At 33.3% G+C, this 18,693-nt stretch overlaps 1 long non-coding RNA gene across 1 annotated transcript in view; it reads right to left on the reverse strand.

Moving 5' to 3' along the window:
* Positions 1–2,060: 2,060 nt before the first annotated feature.
* The window catches only part of LOC129221243 (uncharacterized), a 41,944-nt gene continuing 25,311 nt past the window's right edge, over positions 2,061–18,693 (reverse strand). The window contains exon 3 of the long non-coding RNA XR_008580489.1: positions 2,061–2,234. This is a non-coding gene — a long non-coding RNA (uncharacterized LOC129221243). The remainder of the gene's footprint in view (positions 2,235–18,693) is intronic.

Below are 18,693 nucleotides of genomic sequence, written 5' to 3' on the forward strand. Positions count from 1 at the left end.
ACAAGAATATGGTTTTTCATTAGTGTGCATCCACAAATGTGTTATCAAGCTAGAACTCTGAGAAAACGACATTTCACAATACTCATAACTATATGGTTTCTCATTAGCTAGTATTCTCAAATGTGTTTTGAAACTAGAAGTCCGAGAAAAAGTCATTTTGCAATACTCACAAGAATATGGTTTTTTCATTAGGGTGTGTCCACAAATGTAATTTCTATTTTGAACCCAGAGAAACGACTTTTAAGCAGTACTCACAAGAATAAAGTTTTTCATTTAGTTAAGTTGTTCATAAAGTTGTTCAGTGTGTACCCTCAAATGTGATTTCAAATTTGAACTCTGAGAAAATGTCAAGTTACAATGCTCACAAGAATATGGTTTTTCATTAGTGTGAATCCTCAAATGTCTCTTCAAACATGAACCATCTGAAAATGTCTTTTTACAGTATTCACAAGAATAAGGTTTTTCTTTAGTGTGTATCCTCAAATGTCTTTTCAAATTTGAATTCTGAGTAAATGTCATTTTACAATACTCACAAGAATAAGGTTTTTCATTAGTGTGTATCCTCAAATGTGCCTTCAAACTTGAATTCTGAGTAAATGTCATATTACAATACTCACAAGAATAGGGTTTTTCATTAGTGTGTATCCTCAAATGTGTTTTTAAATGTGAATACAGAGTAAAGGCTTTTAGACAGTACTCACAAGAATAAGGTTTTTCATTAGTGTGTATCCTCAAGTGCACTTTCAAAGTTGAATTCTGAGTAAATGTGATTTTACAATACTCACAAGAATAGGGTTTTTCATTAGAGTGTATCCTCAAATGTGATTTCAAGTTTGAATTCTGAGTAAATGTCATTTTACAATACTCACAAGAAAAAGGTTTCTCATTAGTGTGTACCCTCAAATGTGATTTCAAGCTTGAATTCTGAGTAAATGCCATTTTACAATACTCACAAGAATATGGTTTCTCATTAGTGTGTACCCTCAAATGTGATTTCAAGTTTGAATTCTGAGTAAATGCCATTTCACAATACTCACAAGAAAAGGGTTTTTCATTAGTGTGTACCCTCAAATGTGATTTCAAGTTTGAATTCTGAGTAAATGTCATTTTACAATACTCACAAGAAAAAGGTTTCTCATTAGTGTGTACCCTCAAATGTGATTTCAAGCTTGAATTCTGAGTAAATGCCATTTTACAATACTCACAAGAATATGGTTTCTCATTAGTGTGTACCCTCAAATGTGATTTCAAGTTTGAATTCTGAGTAAATGCCATTTTACAATACTCACAAGAAAAGGGTTTTTCATTAGAGTGTATCCTCAAATGTCTTTTCAAACTTGAATTCTGAGTAAATGTCATTTTACAATACTCACAAGAATATGGCTTTTCATTAGTGTGTTTCCTCAAATGTGTTTTCAAGCTTGAACTCTGAGAAAATGTCGTTTCACAATGCTCCCGAAAATAAGGATTTACATCATTGTGTAACCTAATATGTGTTTTCAAATTTGAATGTTTTTATAATAATCACGAATACATTGCTCATCTTCAGTGCCCAATGTTTCAAGCATGTTGGGAGTTTGTTATTGCAGGAACTGGCAAAATAATTTGAAGATTATTTTTTCACATGAAGCAGTAGCACAAAGTCAGATCTCAGGTACGTTCAATAATACGCAAGTTGATTTACATAAGAGCTATATGGCTCATCTTTTTTTCAGTTCAGCATGTAAACCATCAAATTTTACATTAACTAAATTAGTAGTAATGCTTCCACAGTTTGTATTCAGAAAAAGTGTGTTACATTTCTTTTGTTGAGCATTGTCCTGGGAGAATAACCCCAAGATAACAAATTTAAGTAATTAGTCTAATGAAACATCTTTTGTCAAAGCCATGTACTTTCTAAAGACTAAATTTACACTTTCAGTAGCAAGTTTTCATAAATAAACTTAGCCAGTCAGCAATCTGTCTAAAAGGCACTTACACATAGGCCATGCTCGACATGTGATGTTAGATTTTGAATTTTTTAAAAATCCCAGTGCGTATAACAAAATGTTTTCTTACAAGATAATGGAGTACATGTATGAATGGTTTCGTTCCAAACTATGATGCCTGCGAATATCGAAAATCGCTCAACGATTGAAAATCACTTGCACGGAATCTCCCACTGTGTGCGTAGAGAAGTCCACTTGCACAGAACTGCATTTTGCGTGAACCAGCACCTGCACAGCGTAAAACAACTGAAAAGATTTAATAGCAATTAACAATAAAAAAGAGTTGGAATAAAATTGTTTAAAACAGTCATATTCAAAACACACTAAATATCTGGCTGGGAAAGCAGGCAGATTTACAGGAATATTATAAGAAGTAGGCAAATGTATGTTTAATATGCGACTGGTTCTCTGCCAAGTGAACCCTTTTTTTACTGTGGTTATTCCATTTTAGACTCAATTGCGATTACCAAATTTTCGCTACTTACTGTACCTTTTATTTATAAATGAAAGTAGCTGCGTAGCCCCGCTCTGCATGGTCTACCTCGAAAATAAAAGTTATGTCAAGTCACGCGTGTTCAAAAATCAGGCTTGAACAAAAAAAAAATCGTAAAATTTTGCGGCAGATTGCGGAAAAATAATCAACAAGGAAACATTTTAAATTCCCCGATTACAGGAAAAGCTTGAAAACAAAAAAGCTGGAATTTTATTTTATCATATTCGAGAAAAAATGGCAACACATCATTCTTCTCAATAATTTTCATCATTGCTACAAATTTTAATAAAAGCATTGCTGCGGAAAGTTAGGATGAATAATAATTTGAATAGAGGAAAGCCTTTGAAAAATAGGGCTTTTATGTTGAAATCTAAGCGTCATAACTAATAGGTTTTAATTGAAATTTCCTCAAATTATTATCAGAGGATTATGTTAAATAGTCAAACATAGACAGGAAAAATACAAATCTATAGATACCTGGTTTGATGGTCAGCTCACTGGCTTTCGGGAGAGGTAATGGATATAGATGAATACATAGATACATTCATAGGTTTATATATCATACCTTCAGTTTTTAATTATACAGTGTAGAACCTTTTATCCGGGAACCAAAAAACCGGGAAGCCAGAAAACTGGCAATGTTTTGCAGATTTTCCCACCATTTTTTTAAAATACGCATTTTCGGCAATTTTTGAAAAACTAAGTTTTTTTTTGAAGTACCCAAAAGAATATGAACTGTTTCTTAATAAATACCATATTACTCATCTATACATGGGGAAAATGTATACAAAAACAAACTTCAAAGGGTTACCCTTTACGCAGGGCAAAATTTCTAAAGCATTTTCCTGAATTAAGAAGTACATTCTTAAGTCGGAAATTTTCGTGTTTTATTCTTCAGAAAACTAAAGAAATGAATATTGTTGAATTCTAATGCAATATTTTATTGAATGGCCTTTAAAGTTAAAGCCATTTAGAGTGTCAGTAATGTCACGAAATTGCGGGAAACACCGAAATCCAGATTCGCGAATTTTCCGGATAGTTAATCGTGCAATCTAGAATTTGTTAAACACATGACTGTAATAAGGCTGCAAGAACTCATAAATCAAATTCATACTGATATTGCAAAAAGGAATAGTTATCAATAACACCGTAATCACAAACACAAAATCTTTATAAAAGTTTTTAAAAAAAACGCATTCATGAAAATAAATTTTTCATACAATATAGCAGGAAAATCGCACATTTCCGTTCAAAAACTTGTTTCTAGCCCTTCTCTTCAACTTTTTTTTGTTTTAAAACGTCAAAAAGTTGTGGCTTTTTTCCCTTTTCAGATTGAGAGAGAGAATGTGAGGGTATCAGGTCTTATGAATAACTTGAAGTTTTTTGGTGTTTAAATTATTCTTTAACTTGTAGTTTTTAATATTTTGATAGTATTTATAAATATTTCTGGACTGTTTTCTTCTTATTTTAATACCAGTGGTACTCGCACGGCTTTGCCCGTAGTAGAAAATTAAAAGGTACTTTGGTTCACCTGTATATTTACAAATAATGTATGGTTATACAGGTTATTGGTTATATAGATCATTTCACAAATTTTGAAACTAATATTCAGAATATATCTATATAATAGCACTTCAGAATGAGTTTTATCTGCAATGAGTATTAAAGCACCAATATTGCAATTAGTTATTCACAAATAAATATGTTCCACAATAAAAAAAAAAGTGCATTATCCTGCACTTCTGCTAGCTTCATGGTTTGCATACAGCTGCATTTTCAAGAGCCATCTGGTATTTTCTGTTTACTATGAGTAGGGTCTGGTGGGGTAAAGTGGTCATAAAATCGCAGGTTTTTAACTTAGGTGGATAATAAATACAATAAATTCTTTAAACACTTAAACTTTTTTTGTTTTTATTTTACATTGCATTATTAAAGAACACGGTACATTGAGTTTTAGGAAAATTAATATTGATTTAAGTAGTTTTATAACACTTTCATTTCCCTTTTTATTTATGACCACTTTACCCCATGGGGTGGGGGAAAGTGGTCATAGCATGGGGTAAAGTGGTCATAGTTAAAAATAGACGCAAAATCGTTACAAATAACCCTAATTTTTGTATATTTCGGTTACTTTTTTCTTACGAGTATATGCGGGTATACACGAGTATACTATACGTGTCATGTAGACATGAGTAAACGTGTTCATATATGAATAGATAAAAGTATACATCAGATACATGCATACACGTGCATACTTAAGTATATATGTGTATACACGAGTATATGAGCATGTATACTTGATTACCTATAGGAGTGAATACGTGTCTACACGAGTATATACGTGTCACGTGTATATGCGAGTATATACGCATATAAACGAACACCATATGCACGTTTGCAAGTGTATCTCGAGTATATATGTGCATATCTGAGTATATACGTGTATAGTTGACATATATACGCATATATAAGTGTGCATACATACTTATACGGGTATGCACGAGTTAATTCATGGATATATCCAGTGCGTGTTTGGTACGTGTCTACTAGAGTGGAACGAAAAAAACAAAGTTTTTATTTTCGAATTGTAATAGTGCAGAAAAGTTGTGATTGGTGAAGACTTACAAAACAAAACAAAAATTTTTAAAATCGGATAATATCTTCCGATCCCGCAACGAGCCTTAAAATTTGAAAAAATGGAAAATTTCGTGTGTTTTTAGTGATTTTTTAAAAACTTTGCTCGAACGTTTCTTTTTAATACTCTAAGACGGAAAGGTTACGATTGCTTAAGCCTTCAGAAATTTTAAAAAACATATTGAAATCAAATAATACCTTCTGATCCAGGAACAAGCATGAAAAGTAAAGAAAAGGGAGAATTTCATCTTTTCTTATCGTGATTAAAAATAAAATTGTTCTTGTTTTTTTTCCCCGGTGTTACAGAGAAAAGCCTTTTAAAAAACCCTATATTACACATAAACATTAATTTATTTCTTGACTTTTAAGGTATCTTCTAAACACACAAAACTACCATTCTTTACAACAATGAAACATTTTCAAATAATAGAAAGTTATAAAATATTTACCAAATTTACAATCCAGTATACAAGTCTTACTGTTTTAAGTGTTACTTGTTAAAGCTAATTTATAATCAGATTTTTTGGAAAATTCGGGCATAATTGACCAAGATTTCAATGTTGCTCTTAGCCACCTCTTATCCACACACTTTGAGTGAAGCCTCCGTCACTAGCTTCACACATCTTTCGACAGCTTGCGTATGGCAGGGGAATAGTTTTATATCCCAATCGGGTATAGTGCCTGTTGCAATAATATTTTCAATGTCTTTGTTAGGAACTTTTCGAAGAAAAGGTGGAGAAGAAAGCTTTGTCGTGTTCCAATTAATAATCTCTGTGTAATCTTCTGCTTTGAAATTTAGAGATGGAATGAAAGTTTCTAATGCTTTTGCCTCTAGAAACAGACTTCCTGGCTTTTAAGACGTTTTTAAACGCTAATTCTCTTATGTGCCTCCTTTCATCAAACACCATTGCCATTAATAAGTTTTCGGGATGCGCAAAGAAAGAGTTTCTTTCAATGACAGGGTAAACAACTTGTTTTAGATTGTCAGGTAAGTATCGACAGGTTTGAATTGTTCTGTAAACCAGAATGGCACCGTCTGTGAAATTTTTGCGGTTCTTTATTTCAAACCAGACCGGCATGTAACATCTCAAAATAAAAGTCACTATGTCTTTTAATTCACCTGATGGGATCGATACACTTACGTACAGTCTAAGGACTCTATTTGCACAAGTGAGCCATCTGGAATGTGAGAGTGGGCCGGGGTCACGATTTGACAAATCATTTGGGCAATTGCCACCCTTTATTGCCTGAGATATATCTAAAAGATATCTTTGATCCTTGCTCAAGCACTTTCTGTTTACATCTGGAATTGTACAGTCAATTACTTGAAAATCGATTACTGGCAGTTTTTCGCAACCTCTGAGTTGTTCTCCTATTGGTCCAAAAAACGAATTTGGGCCAGTTGTTCCACCATCTAAATACCGAAAAAGATGGCGAAAAGGCAACTCAATGAAATGTAATAAACAAATAGCCTATTGCAATGGTCGTCCAATATAAATTTCAAATTGACGAATCGCGCCACTTTTCCACTCAGCATTGATTTTACTACCATCGCAACCTACCATGACTAAATCATCCAGAGGAATCCTTTGTTCATTTAGATATGAAACAATGCTATTCACTATGTCTTTGGCTGATCCAGAGTTTGGAGACACGTGGCCAATATAAACGGACTCGGGTTCTTTAATAATAGAATAATGCTCTTCTTTCACTGTTCGCCGAAATTGCTTTGATTCAATCTTATCTACAGTGACTCCCAAAAGTGTTCGTACACCTTGAAATTTTGTAGTAAAACCAAAATAACGCAAAACTGAATTCGAATATGAAGTCCAATTTTTTTTCACATCCTCCCTTTTTCACATTTTCCACTTCACCACATGCCATTCTGAATGAAACCCAGCAGTTTCTTTCAAAATATTGCCAGATTCTATTTTTGAAACTTGTCAAAAAACGAAGAGACAGAGAAAAAATACGCCACAAAAGTCATCGTACACTGAAATATTTTCGAATAAATTCATGATTAAAATTATCATATGTGGTTTTTTTATTGTTTTTGCATTGTAATGACACAGTAAAGTCATTTGCCTTTAATTTTTTGTTTATTTATTCCCTAATATTCTTCTTATTATTTTTTAATGGCAGGTATGCATAGGAAACAAAAAACACGATTCGAAATTTGATTTTTTTCCCATCACAGTAGGCATAAATGGGTTTAAAATGTCTCTAAATTATTTATTTTATACCATTCTATGGTGAAGTGCTTGATAAAATGATTGTGCAAAAAAACAGTAAGCTTACGCTATCCGTCGTAAAAACAACGATAAATAAGCTCAAAACGTTTTATAACAACGTCTTACTTATAAATGAAAATAAATTCAATATTTTGGCTTAAATTGTTGCATATCTGTCAATAGAAGAAAAAATGAGGAATTTAATCTTAAGAACTTAGTTGGATCGGTTAATCAGGACGGTGAAGGTGTTCTTGTGTGAGGGTGCATAACTGCATCGGGACTTGGAAATTTAGAATTTTTAGAAGAAAGAATGAATCATGCTGTTCATTTAAATATTTTAAAAAACAATTTTAAACAATTATCCCAAAATTTGGTAATCGGAAGCAACTTTGTTTTTTATCACTATAATGATAAGAAGTACACTTTTGTGTTTGGTGCCTCAAAAATTGTCCTTAAACTTAGAAATATCTCCTCAATCGCAAGATTTAAACTAAATGGAACATATTTGCAAATATCTGCCGGCTAGATAACGAAAATACACCATTGAAACGAAAAGCGAACTAGAAACAGTAAGACTCGAAGAGCGGCTGAAAACTTACTCAGAAATTGCTTAAAAAAGAAAGAAAAAACACTGAAATCTATTCCCTTAATGTTTAAAAGCTGTTGTTGATACTGCATGATATTCTACTAAATAATAACTTTGTAAAAAGTTAGATTATTTACCAAATTTTTGACATTTTTCAAAGTGTACGAAGACTTTTGTGAGATAAAATTTCCGGCAATTTTTGGTTTTTGTTTTTTTAAAAATTACGTTTTAATGTTTTATTAAAAATTTTCATGTAGTTTTGTTAAAACAGATCATAGATCTTATAATAAAATAATTATTCCGAAATATTAATTCTAACCAATGGATAATGGCCAATTTCATTGAAAGTCGTAGGTGTACAAACACTTTTGGGAGCCACTGTATATATAAAGTATCATCTTTTCTTCCGTCAAAATAACTACCCCGAACGGAGTCTTGTTTAATGCCACTTTGCAGATCTTTTCTATTTTGGCTCTTTTCTCTCCTAATTTTTTGTCTATCAACAACTTTAGAAGTATCTGTTTCAGTCACTAAGCCAACGTCTTGAAGCACACTGGATGCTATGGCAGCAGTTGCACGATCAGATACGCCGTAACGATCGCTGCTTAGTGCCGTACTTTTCAGCTTAATCCTCATCTGCCACCGGGTTTTCTCCTCTGGGTCGGTAATCATTATCAGGTTCTCTCTTGACTGAACAACTTGTTTGTTCTTCATTTGAAAGATCAGATTCATCTTTCATGACTGAAATGCACTCAGTAACTTTTCGTTTTAAGGCATAAGCTTTTCTTTGAAATCTTTTTTTCAAACTTTTTGTTTCCTTTTGGTTCAAAGTTCCAATTTTTCCTATGCCATGTTTCCTCCGAAGATATAGAAATCTTTGTTCAGAGATCGATATCTTTTTAGATTTTTCATGCGTACATTTCATGTAAATTGGACATTCACAAATGTCTAGGGTCCTTTTTACAAGTTCGTTACGCACTTACATGCAGAGACGTTAAAGAGTTTCCTTGCTTCACTTTTAAATTTATCAATCCTTTCTTTAAACTTTGGTTTTTCCTTGTCTCGGTTGTAAGATCTCATGAAATTGAGATATTTTTTATAGAAGATATCAATTAGCTGAGCAATTCTTTTCAGGGAAACTGTAGGAATCGAGGCCTTATCAAAGATGCATTTAACTTTTTGCGCCACTATGTCCTTAACAATGGAAAAACTCACTTTCGTGTTATTGACTTTTCTAGCTAACTCAAATCTCTCTTGAAAGCAACTTTGAAGAACATTTTCATAAGTAGGGAGCTTATTTGTTGGCAAATCTCTCGGGTGGTCAAATATAGGGCACTCAAAGGACTTGCTCGATGGATTCATGTTCGAAACACGTTTAGCAGAGCAAATCGACTTCACACGCACATCAGAAACATTGAGAAATACTGATGCCAGCACGACTGCTTTATTCATTTAAGTAAGATACCTATAGACACAAGCCAACTAAAAAGCTCATAAATTCAAGATCGTGAGGCGCTAATGGGGCGTATTAGATGCATACACTGTACTGAGCGGCATAAACAAATATAAGTCTCGTGGGATTAAAGGGCCATGTGGACAATTTCACAGGCAGGCTAATACTAAAATATCACATTTGTTTTATAAACAAACGTTCTTCCATTAGTATTTCATACTGAACTTATGAGGATCGTTAAACTAAAATTTAAAAAAAAGGCTGAAAAAGGACTTAAAGTTTACATTTTTTCAAACATGTAGGTTCGTTGCGCAATCGAAAGATATTGTTTTATTTCAAAAAGATATTTTTTTTTTGTTTTGAAGTCTTCACTAAACGTAACTTCTCCGTTCTGTAGCCTGAAAATGTACATTGAACCAAAAATGTTAAAAATTCGGAAAAAACCCCCTGAAATTCTCAACTTTTTCGATTTTTTAGGCTTGTTTCTGAATCAGAAGGTATATTATTCGATTTCAATTTTTTTTTATTTCTGAAGGCTTTGCCAATCGTAACTTTTCCGTCTTAGAGCCTTAAAAAGAAACATTAAAACAAAATTTTTGAAAAATCATTAAGAAAACACGAAATTTTCCATTTTTTTCAAATATTCAGGCTTGTTGCAGGATCGGAAGATATTATCCGATTTTTAAAATTTTTGTTTTGTTTTGTAAGTCTTCACCAATCGCAACTTTTCCGCACTATTACGATTCGAAAATAAAAACTTTGTTTTTTTCGTTCCACCCTAGTGTCTACTCACGTGTATATATATATGGAAGCACGAGTATATAGGTTTGTTTACGTGTAAACACGATTATATACCTATTTGACGTATATACGTGCATTTACGTGTATACACCAGTACATGTGTCCACGTATATCCCCGAGTATATCCGCTAATATACATTAATGCTTACAGAATGAATCCAAGATCTTGGGCAAAATCTAAGTGTAATCTGAAAGAGGAGGATAAGAAGCAAAGAATCATAAGGAACTTGTGGTCGCTGACGCGCTACATGCACACAAGGTCAGAAACTGATGTTGGCAAAACAGGTCACAAAATTGTTACACAAAGATGATCTTAGCCGACATTTTAGTTTTTAAAAAATATTTAGAGAAGTTGTTGAAAGTTACGGCCTGTAGTAGCTCTAATACACGCATCGCAACAAAAGCGCAGCGACTGATGAAAGTTTTTCAAAAGTCTCGTAATTGCAACAGAGTGATTGCGATGCATGTATTACAGCTGCCGGCCGCAAATTTCCTCATTCGCTATAAAACTTTCATAAAACCTAAAATGTTGTGTAAAATTCTTTAAATTGTGTATAAAAATTAATATATTAAAATAAATATATTAAATTGTGTAATAAATTTGTGACCTGTTTTGCATCCATCAGTTTCTGGCTTTGCGTGCATGCAGTGCGTCAGCGTTGAGTTTGTGTCCATATGTTTCTTATGATTCTTGCTCTTATCTTGCCGTCTAACACCTTTTAATAATTTGTTCTAGAGTTTAGACTCACCCTGTATACATGTATATCATATGCTTGTATGTAAGTGTCTACTCGAGTATGTACGTGTATATACGTGTCTTCCTGAGTATATAAGTGTTTGTATATATACGAGCATAAGCGGGTATATACGTGTATAGTCGAATGTATATCTGTATAGATAAAAAATACTTGCAGATACCCAAATACGTGTTTATTGTGCATTTATGTGAATGCGTATATATACGTGCCTACACGGGTATATGAGTATACATACGCATATACTCGTATATTTAACCCTGTTTATTTTAAAAACAATACATATTAAGTGAAATTAATATTATACTTAACCATTACCTTATACTTAAACATTAAGTTACTTAAGAAGAACAATATTCGTTAAGCCTAATATTATGACCACTTTACCCCATCTTACTTAAATTGTTCTAAAAAATCATTCAAAATAGATTCAGCTAACTGATAATGAGTAACACCCCGTTTGCACTGCGAGCTAAGCGCGCTCAACCCATCAATGCACTTACGAGCCAAGCGCACTTACTTTAAAAGTCGTTTGCACTAGAGAACGCACTTAAAGTTTAACTGCAAACCCAGGGAGGCTAAAAGAAGGAGCCTCATCTCCTTTGGCAGCGGGGCGAAAAAGTGACCGGATTATTCCATCGCCAATGGTGGCGCTAGTGGTCCATCTCTCGCCTGATTTAACCGACCCCGAGTATTCGACTGGGTGGAGCTAGTTTGGGGCCATTGATACGAAAAATTTGTTGGAACTCAATAATATCGTGCGGTCAGCACGATGGACCTAAAATTACTTTCTTTCTTATATTTGCTCTAGAATTTAGACATTCATTCTGTGTGTCCTCGATCTTCTTTCTCCTTAGTTCTTCTTCCTACTCCAATTAATTTATGCAGTAACTTCGATCAACACTCTCCCCCATAAATTTTGCATGATATAAGCTCATTTAAAATTAAATATTTCACAGTAATATGTGCAATAATATTTAGTTTCTTTTTTTGTTTACTTCTGCTGAAAAAGCCGTTTTCCCCCCCTTTTTTTTCTGGTGGATTAATCTTTAAAAACGATAAGAAAAAAAATAATTAATACTTTGAACATTGAAAAAAAACTGCTTTTTCGTTAGTTAATTGTGAACAATTAAAAAAGAATCTTACAAGAAAGTGCTATTTAATTCAAGCGTTAATCTAGTTTATTGCTTATATTTATCAAGCTAAGTTTCGTTTTCACTTACCATAGTTACTTTCTTTCTCCTCCTCCCATACATAAATTTCGTGTGATATAAGCTTACATAAAACTTTATGTATTACGTTTAGTTTGAAATTGTTGCTCTGCTCTGGATTTAAGTGAAATTTGAAGAAAAAAAAAAGCAAAACATAAATATTTTGATGAAAATTATAAGTTAAACAGTTCAATCTTAATTTCAATTGAATTCTCTACATAAGTGCGTTATTGAGTTTTTCTACTACAGTGGAGTTTCTATTATTCAAGTTAAGCATATGTGAAATTTAATAAATAAGAAGAAAAAGGACATGGAAATATAACTAGAAGGAAACAAAATTAGTGATTTAAATTCCAAAACTTTAGTTGTTCATTGCTACTCTCTTTCTATTTTTTTAAATGAATAACTTTAAAATCAAGTCTTCTCGCTTACTCTTAAAATTAAATGCATAGTACTCAGAAAAATTATGAAAACCGGATCGTAATTTACGGGTTTTATTGGGAGAAAATGTTTTCAAAAGCCAGCTAAAATCATTTTTAGTTTCATGGCAAATGAGCAGAACAGCCATGTCAAAAACAATATACAAAATAGAACACAAAATTGCACAACACATAACAAGAATGAATGCTCGCTAAAGTCGTAGCAGAAATACAAATTAAACACATCGAATGCAAAATATGCCAAAAACCTAGGGTGGAGTAAAGTATTCTATGCTTCTTTGAACAGCTTTCATGGCGAAAGTAGTTTAATACTTCCAAATATACAGGTGATAGTTTTTAAAACACACTTGTTTACAATGCTTCGCTACGAGCGAAAAGATATAAGTAGTGCGAGAGATGATACTCTAGCGGCCTCTGGCGGAAGTGGAATTTTGTTGCCAAACTGCTAACATGGAGATTCGTCTCCTTCCTTTTACTCCCTGGTCTTGTTGAGCGGCTTCCCAGTGTCGCTCAACTGAAGCGGCTTTGAGATGCGCTAAGTGAATGCGCAGTAGGTTAGCTGAAAACTAAGCGGCTTAATTCCGCCAGTGCAAACGGGGTGTAAGAGTTCTTGAGACATGTAGGAAGCTTCCTGTGCAGTCAATCTGTTCATAACTCTAACAAACAAAATTTCCCAAGGAAGTTAAAAAAGGTGTTTACATTTTAAAAATTTTCACATTTACACAAAATATTTCTTTTTACCAAATAAAATTTTGCCAGCTGTAACATTTTGTATTTAAAATGTAGTTCCTAAATGCATTACCCTAAAATAAAATTTTCACATTCATTCGAACATTAATTTCGAAGCTATAGCCATTTATTTGAATTATGACCACTTTACCCCATTGACCACTTTCCCCCACCAGACCCTACTAATTTTAAATTTAAAAGCTTTGAAATGAGATGGAAAGATGAAAAACTTTCAAGATTTAATTTACCTAGCACTTTTTATGTTTGCAAAGCAAAACAGAGGGATTTTTGAAACTTCAAAACCTATTGTTTACTTCTGAAAACTTGTGCGGTTTGTAGAGAATTGCGTTATGTAGGTCGGCGTTATAACGGTCTCCTACTGTAGTACAAAATAAGTGCTAATGAGTAGCCGCATCTCTTCTCATCAGCTTTGTATTCTTTCCCTGTTGCTAACTATTTAATAAACAAGTAACATTTACAAATTGCACCTACTCCCTTTCAATTATAAATTCTCCCCTTTCTCAACTAGTTTAGAAGAACTCTCCTTACCTATAAACAATATTTTGCTAATCTTTTGAAAGAAAGAGAACGCAAAGCTATATTGGAAAGGATTAATGAATAGATCTGTAGAAACCATGAGAGAGCGATGCAAAATAGCGAGGGATGGATGTATTCTACCTCAGGACGATTTTTTTGCTGCTCCCTGAAAATTGTTAACAGGAGAAATGACTGTACTTTCATTTGATGCTTGTGTATGTTCGCCAAAACTTTGAAGTTGCAACTCTTTTCAGTCCTACCCTCTTATTTGGTTCCAATGTAGTAGAAAACAAATAAGAACCAATTTGATAAAATTTCAACAACATCAAGTAAGTTGCACTTTGTATGCATTCGTTAATGAGTTTCCAAGTGTGAGCTGTGTGCAGGGGTGTGCACAGGAATTTTGGGGCCCATCAAAACTGACTTTTTTGCCCCCCCCCTTTCATCTCTAAGTCATTACAACCCCTCATCCCGCTGCTACATTAAAAAAAATATTTACAAATTTGTCTAAACTATTTTTTTTTTTTTTACAAAAGCTGCTTTTTGGCAAATATGCTATCAAATGCTAATTTGCAAGTTTTAATTTAAAAAAAATTGCATAACAAGCACTTACCTTTGTTTCAAAGAAACTGATCAAGTTGACACATGCATTTATCTATGTGCACTGCACACATTAAAGAGTAAAAAATAAGCAAATTAATAAATACATAAAACATAGTTAATTTATATAGTTTTTATTTTATGTTTTTGAATAATCAGCTATTAACATGTATGAAAATGGTATGAACACTAATGTCCTTTTTGAAAAATATAGATGCTATGCTCAATCAAAAATCTTTTCGATTTTTACTTTTTCTCAATTTGATTTTTGCTTTCTATATGTATTTCCGAATTATAGATTTTTTTTTAAAAACCCAGTTAACTCAGAAATGTAAAATCAGGGTTTCACTGTAATATGCAATTTTATCTTTAAGTAAGTAATTTCCCACAAAATCTTGATTGAACCATAAAAAAAAAATAAGAAAAGAAAAAAAAAGGAAGAAAGAACACACAAATTCAAATTCTTGAACCATGCACTTCGTAGCTTTAACTAGCAAAACAATTCGTAAAAATGTTTTAGAATGACATGACTTGCTCTGAAAGATAACCAAGCCTACTTCACTAGTGACTGAATTGTGTAACTGTCAGAAAACTTGACAGCATATTAAAGAAGTGTAATACTAAAATTTGAAATTAAAATTTTGAACATTTGAGAAAATACAAATTTCAGTATAGTTTACTTTTAAAACATTATTATCCCGTTCAGGACGAACCACGTGTCTTTGCGTCAGCGCAAGGTGGATCTTCAGACGAAAAATGCATCCGTGTGTTACATTACACAGCTGGCCTAATGACGCTATTCTGCGTTTTGGATTTGGAACGAAATGTTAACTATTAGATGGCGTTACTTATCTATGTTCCGTTCAAATGATTGCTCTCCTGCATTAGCATTTCTCTCTCTGACATTAGAATGGGGTCTGTCAAGTGCCTGTGATTTATTGGATTTGGTGGAAGCATAGACTAATAATAAGAATAGACCGAGCTATGGCAACCCTTTTGCTGCTCATAAACCAAACCATGTGACTGGTGGATATCCTAGCAACAGCGGGCGTTGATCGTAGCAAACGATCAACGCCCGCGAGAAATAAAATAAATGGAATTGATGGAACAAGGAAGAACGATCTTTCATGGAGTCAGATTTGTAAATTTGTTATTCTAAGTTGTAAATATTTTGTTAATATAGTGAGTTTTTCATTTAGATAGTACTGTGCATTTTCTTTAGTCAATTTCAATAACTCTCTAAGCAATTAAAGATGCAAGCGCCCAAAAAGAATCGGCAAACGGTAAGATTTTTACCTACAATTTCAATTTAAGATACCGATCAGTACATTTTTGTGTTAACGCAAAACGTTTATGCCATTACGTTCACGCCAACGCTGACGTAGCAGTTCCAAATGAAATAAAAGTTACTGAAAACTAATCAAAAACTAATTACTACTCAAAATAATGCATAACTAAAAGAAAAACAGTTCAATCTCTGCACCTGGAAAAAAATTATAATGAAAACACATTACGTCTTAAAATACATGTCGAGTGCCAAACTATGGATAATGTTACCATCTAGCAACCATGCTGCCAAAGTTTTCGCCAAGCCTCCCACTAGTCACATGATGTATCCATGAACCAATTTTTTCATCGGCAAGTCTGGGAAAGCTCGGTCTACTCTTATTATTAGTCTATGGGTGAAAGAATATAAACATGTGCTTGCAAGTGAAAAGGGAAACGTATGCTCATTTTGAAGCGGGTCTTTCTAGTTCCGGCTCCATTTTTAATGGGATTGGAGAGGAGATATTCTAGCAAGGGGTTTTACTTTTGTGTTCATTTGGTAGCCATGGTGAACACCCTATCTTTCCGAGGAGGAAATATCTTAATTTATGACTGATCCATCGATGGATCTTTTGGGTCACATTGAAACTGCTATAAATTATTTTTGTTGGAGTTCTTCATACAGTAGTTACTTTCGAAAATCATACGCTGAAAAAGAAGGCAAATAACTTAGACGGAGATGTGTCATTTGCTCAAAGCAGAATAAAAGACGTAACACTACGTATTTTAGTGTAAAACGCTCAATGCGCATTTATCTGTGGCTTGAAATTTTTCATGCGGCTTTAAAATATTAATTGCTACAATATTCTTCAAGTATTTCAGAAAATTAAGTGCAAATTTTCCCCCTGTTTTGTAGAAAATATATTGTTTAATTTTGGTAGGTTTAGTTATTGTAAAAAACAATATATTGTGCATTTTTATTGTTAAATATCAATATTTTCATCCAATTTTTTGTTATGATTGAAATTTTGATACATTTTTTCATATATTAAAAATAGTTTCATTTCTGCTTAAAGTATACATTTTACCCACTATTATGTACGCGTACTTTCCGAAATTGCATATTAGGCTTAGCGGGAGAAATTGCCCCGGCCTGTGCGCACAGTCCACATGTAACAGCTGCCGTTCTGAGGGAGCGCTATCTTCTGCAGACTGCCATCCCGAACGGGTTAACTACAGGTGTAGAGATTCTGAATGACAAAAACAAATGTAGCTGCTACTAATTCTCTTTTAAGGAATGATTTTAGATAAGTGTGCACTCTCAAATATGCACTCAAAGCTTAAAGCTGAGCAGAAGTTTCTGTACAGTATACACAATAATATGGTTTTTCATTAGTATCCTTGTATGTGTTACTTAATTTGTACCCAGGAAATATGCAATTTTACAGCACTAACTTTTCTTTTGAACATATATTATCAACTGCAAATTTTAAAGACTGTTTCACAGAAAAGGTTTTTTTGTGCAATCACGATTGCTTATTGCTTTCACTTGACTGTTTTGATGTACTATAATTTTATTTTCCCGCCAGCACCCTCTGCAGCATCACCGTCGACTGGCTCTTCACGATGCTGCTCCTATAGCGAAAGCCGTCTCCAGGTTGCGTCCATATCCTACACATGCGTGCATACATACACAACCACACACACACCTACATATAGACAAACACATACACACAAGCATACATACAGACACAAACACATATGCCTACACACACATACCCCCCACACATTCATACACACAACTACCCACACACTTATGCCTGCACACAGACACAAACACACATACCTACACACACATATGCATACCCCATAAACACAACCCCCCCCCCCACACAAACACACACGCCTACATACACACACTCATGATCGCGAAAAACATAATTTGAATTTAAGATGTCAAAATTCAAATAATTTTTTTTTTCAACAGCCACAATTACTTTGTATCCAAAGTTGGTATTTTAAGTTTGAACTCCAAGAAGATGCCATTTCACAATAGTCACAAGATTGGTTTGTCTTTAGTGTGTTGTTGCCACAAATGTCTTTTTAAAAGTGAAAGATCACCATACGATTTTTCACAATAATCACAAGCGTATGGCTTTTCTCTTGTATGTATCCTCAAATGTCTTTTCTTACTTGAAGCCAGAGAAAATGCCTTTTTACAAAACTCACAAGAATATGGTTTTTCCTTACTGTGTATCTTCAAATGTGTTTTCAAATTTGAATTCACTGAAAAGGTCTTGTTACAATGCTCACATGAATATGGTTTTTCATTGGTGTGTTTCCTCAAATGGGTTTTTAGATTTGTTCTCTGAGAAAATGTCTTACCACAATGATCACAAGAATATGGTTTTTCATTAATGTGTGTCCACAAATGTGTTTTCAAATATGAACTCTGAGAAAATGCCATTTTACAATGCTCACAAGAATAAGGTTTTTCATTAGTGTGTATCTGTAGATGTCGTTTCAAATTTTGGCTCAGAGAGTAGGCTTTTAGACAGTACTCACAAGAATATGGTTTTTCCTTAGTGTGTATCCTCACATGTGTTTTTAAATTTGAGCTCTGATAAAACTGTTTTTTACAATACACACAAGAATATGGCCTTTCATTAGTGTGTATCCTCAAATGGATTTTCATTTTTGAACTCTGAGAAAAAGTCATTTTACAATATTCACAAGAATAAGGTTTCTTATTAGTGTGCATTTTCAAATGGGTTTTCAGATTTGAACTCTCTGAAAATTTCTTTTTACAATAATGACAAGTGTATAATTTTTCTTCTATGCACAATGTTTCAAGAATATTTGAGTTTGTTATTACAGGAACTGACATGTCTAAATAATTCGAAGATTACTTTTCTATAGAAGGCACTAGCGCAAAGTCAGATTTTAGGCAAGTTCAATAATATGCCATT

Source organism: Uloborus diversus, chromosome 4, assembly GCF_026930045.1.
Source record: "Uloborus diversus isolate 005 chromosome 4, Udiv.v.3.1, whole genome shotgun sequence".
Lineage (NCBI taxonomy): Eukaryota > Metazoa > Arthropoda > Arachnida > Araneae > Uloboridae > Uloborus > Uloborus diversus.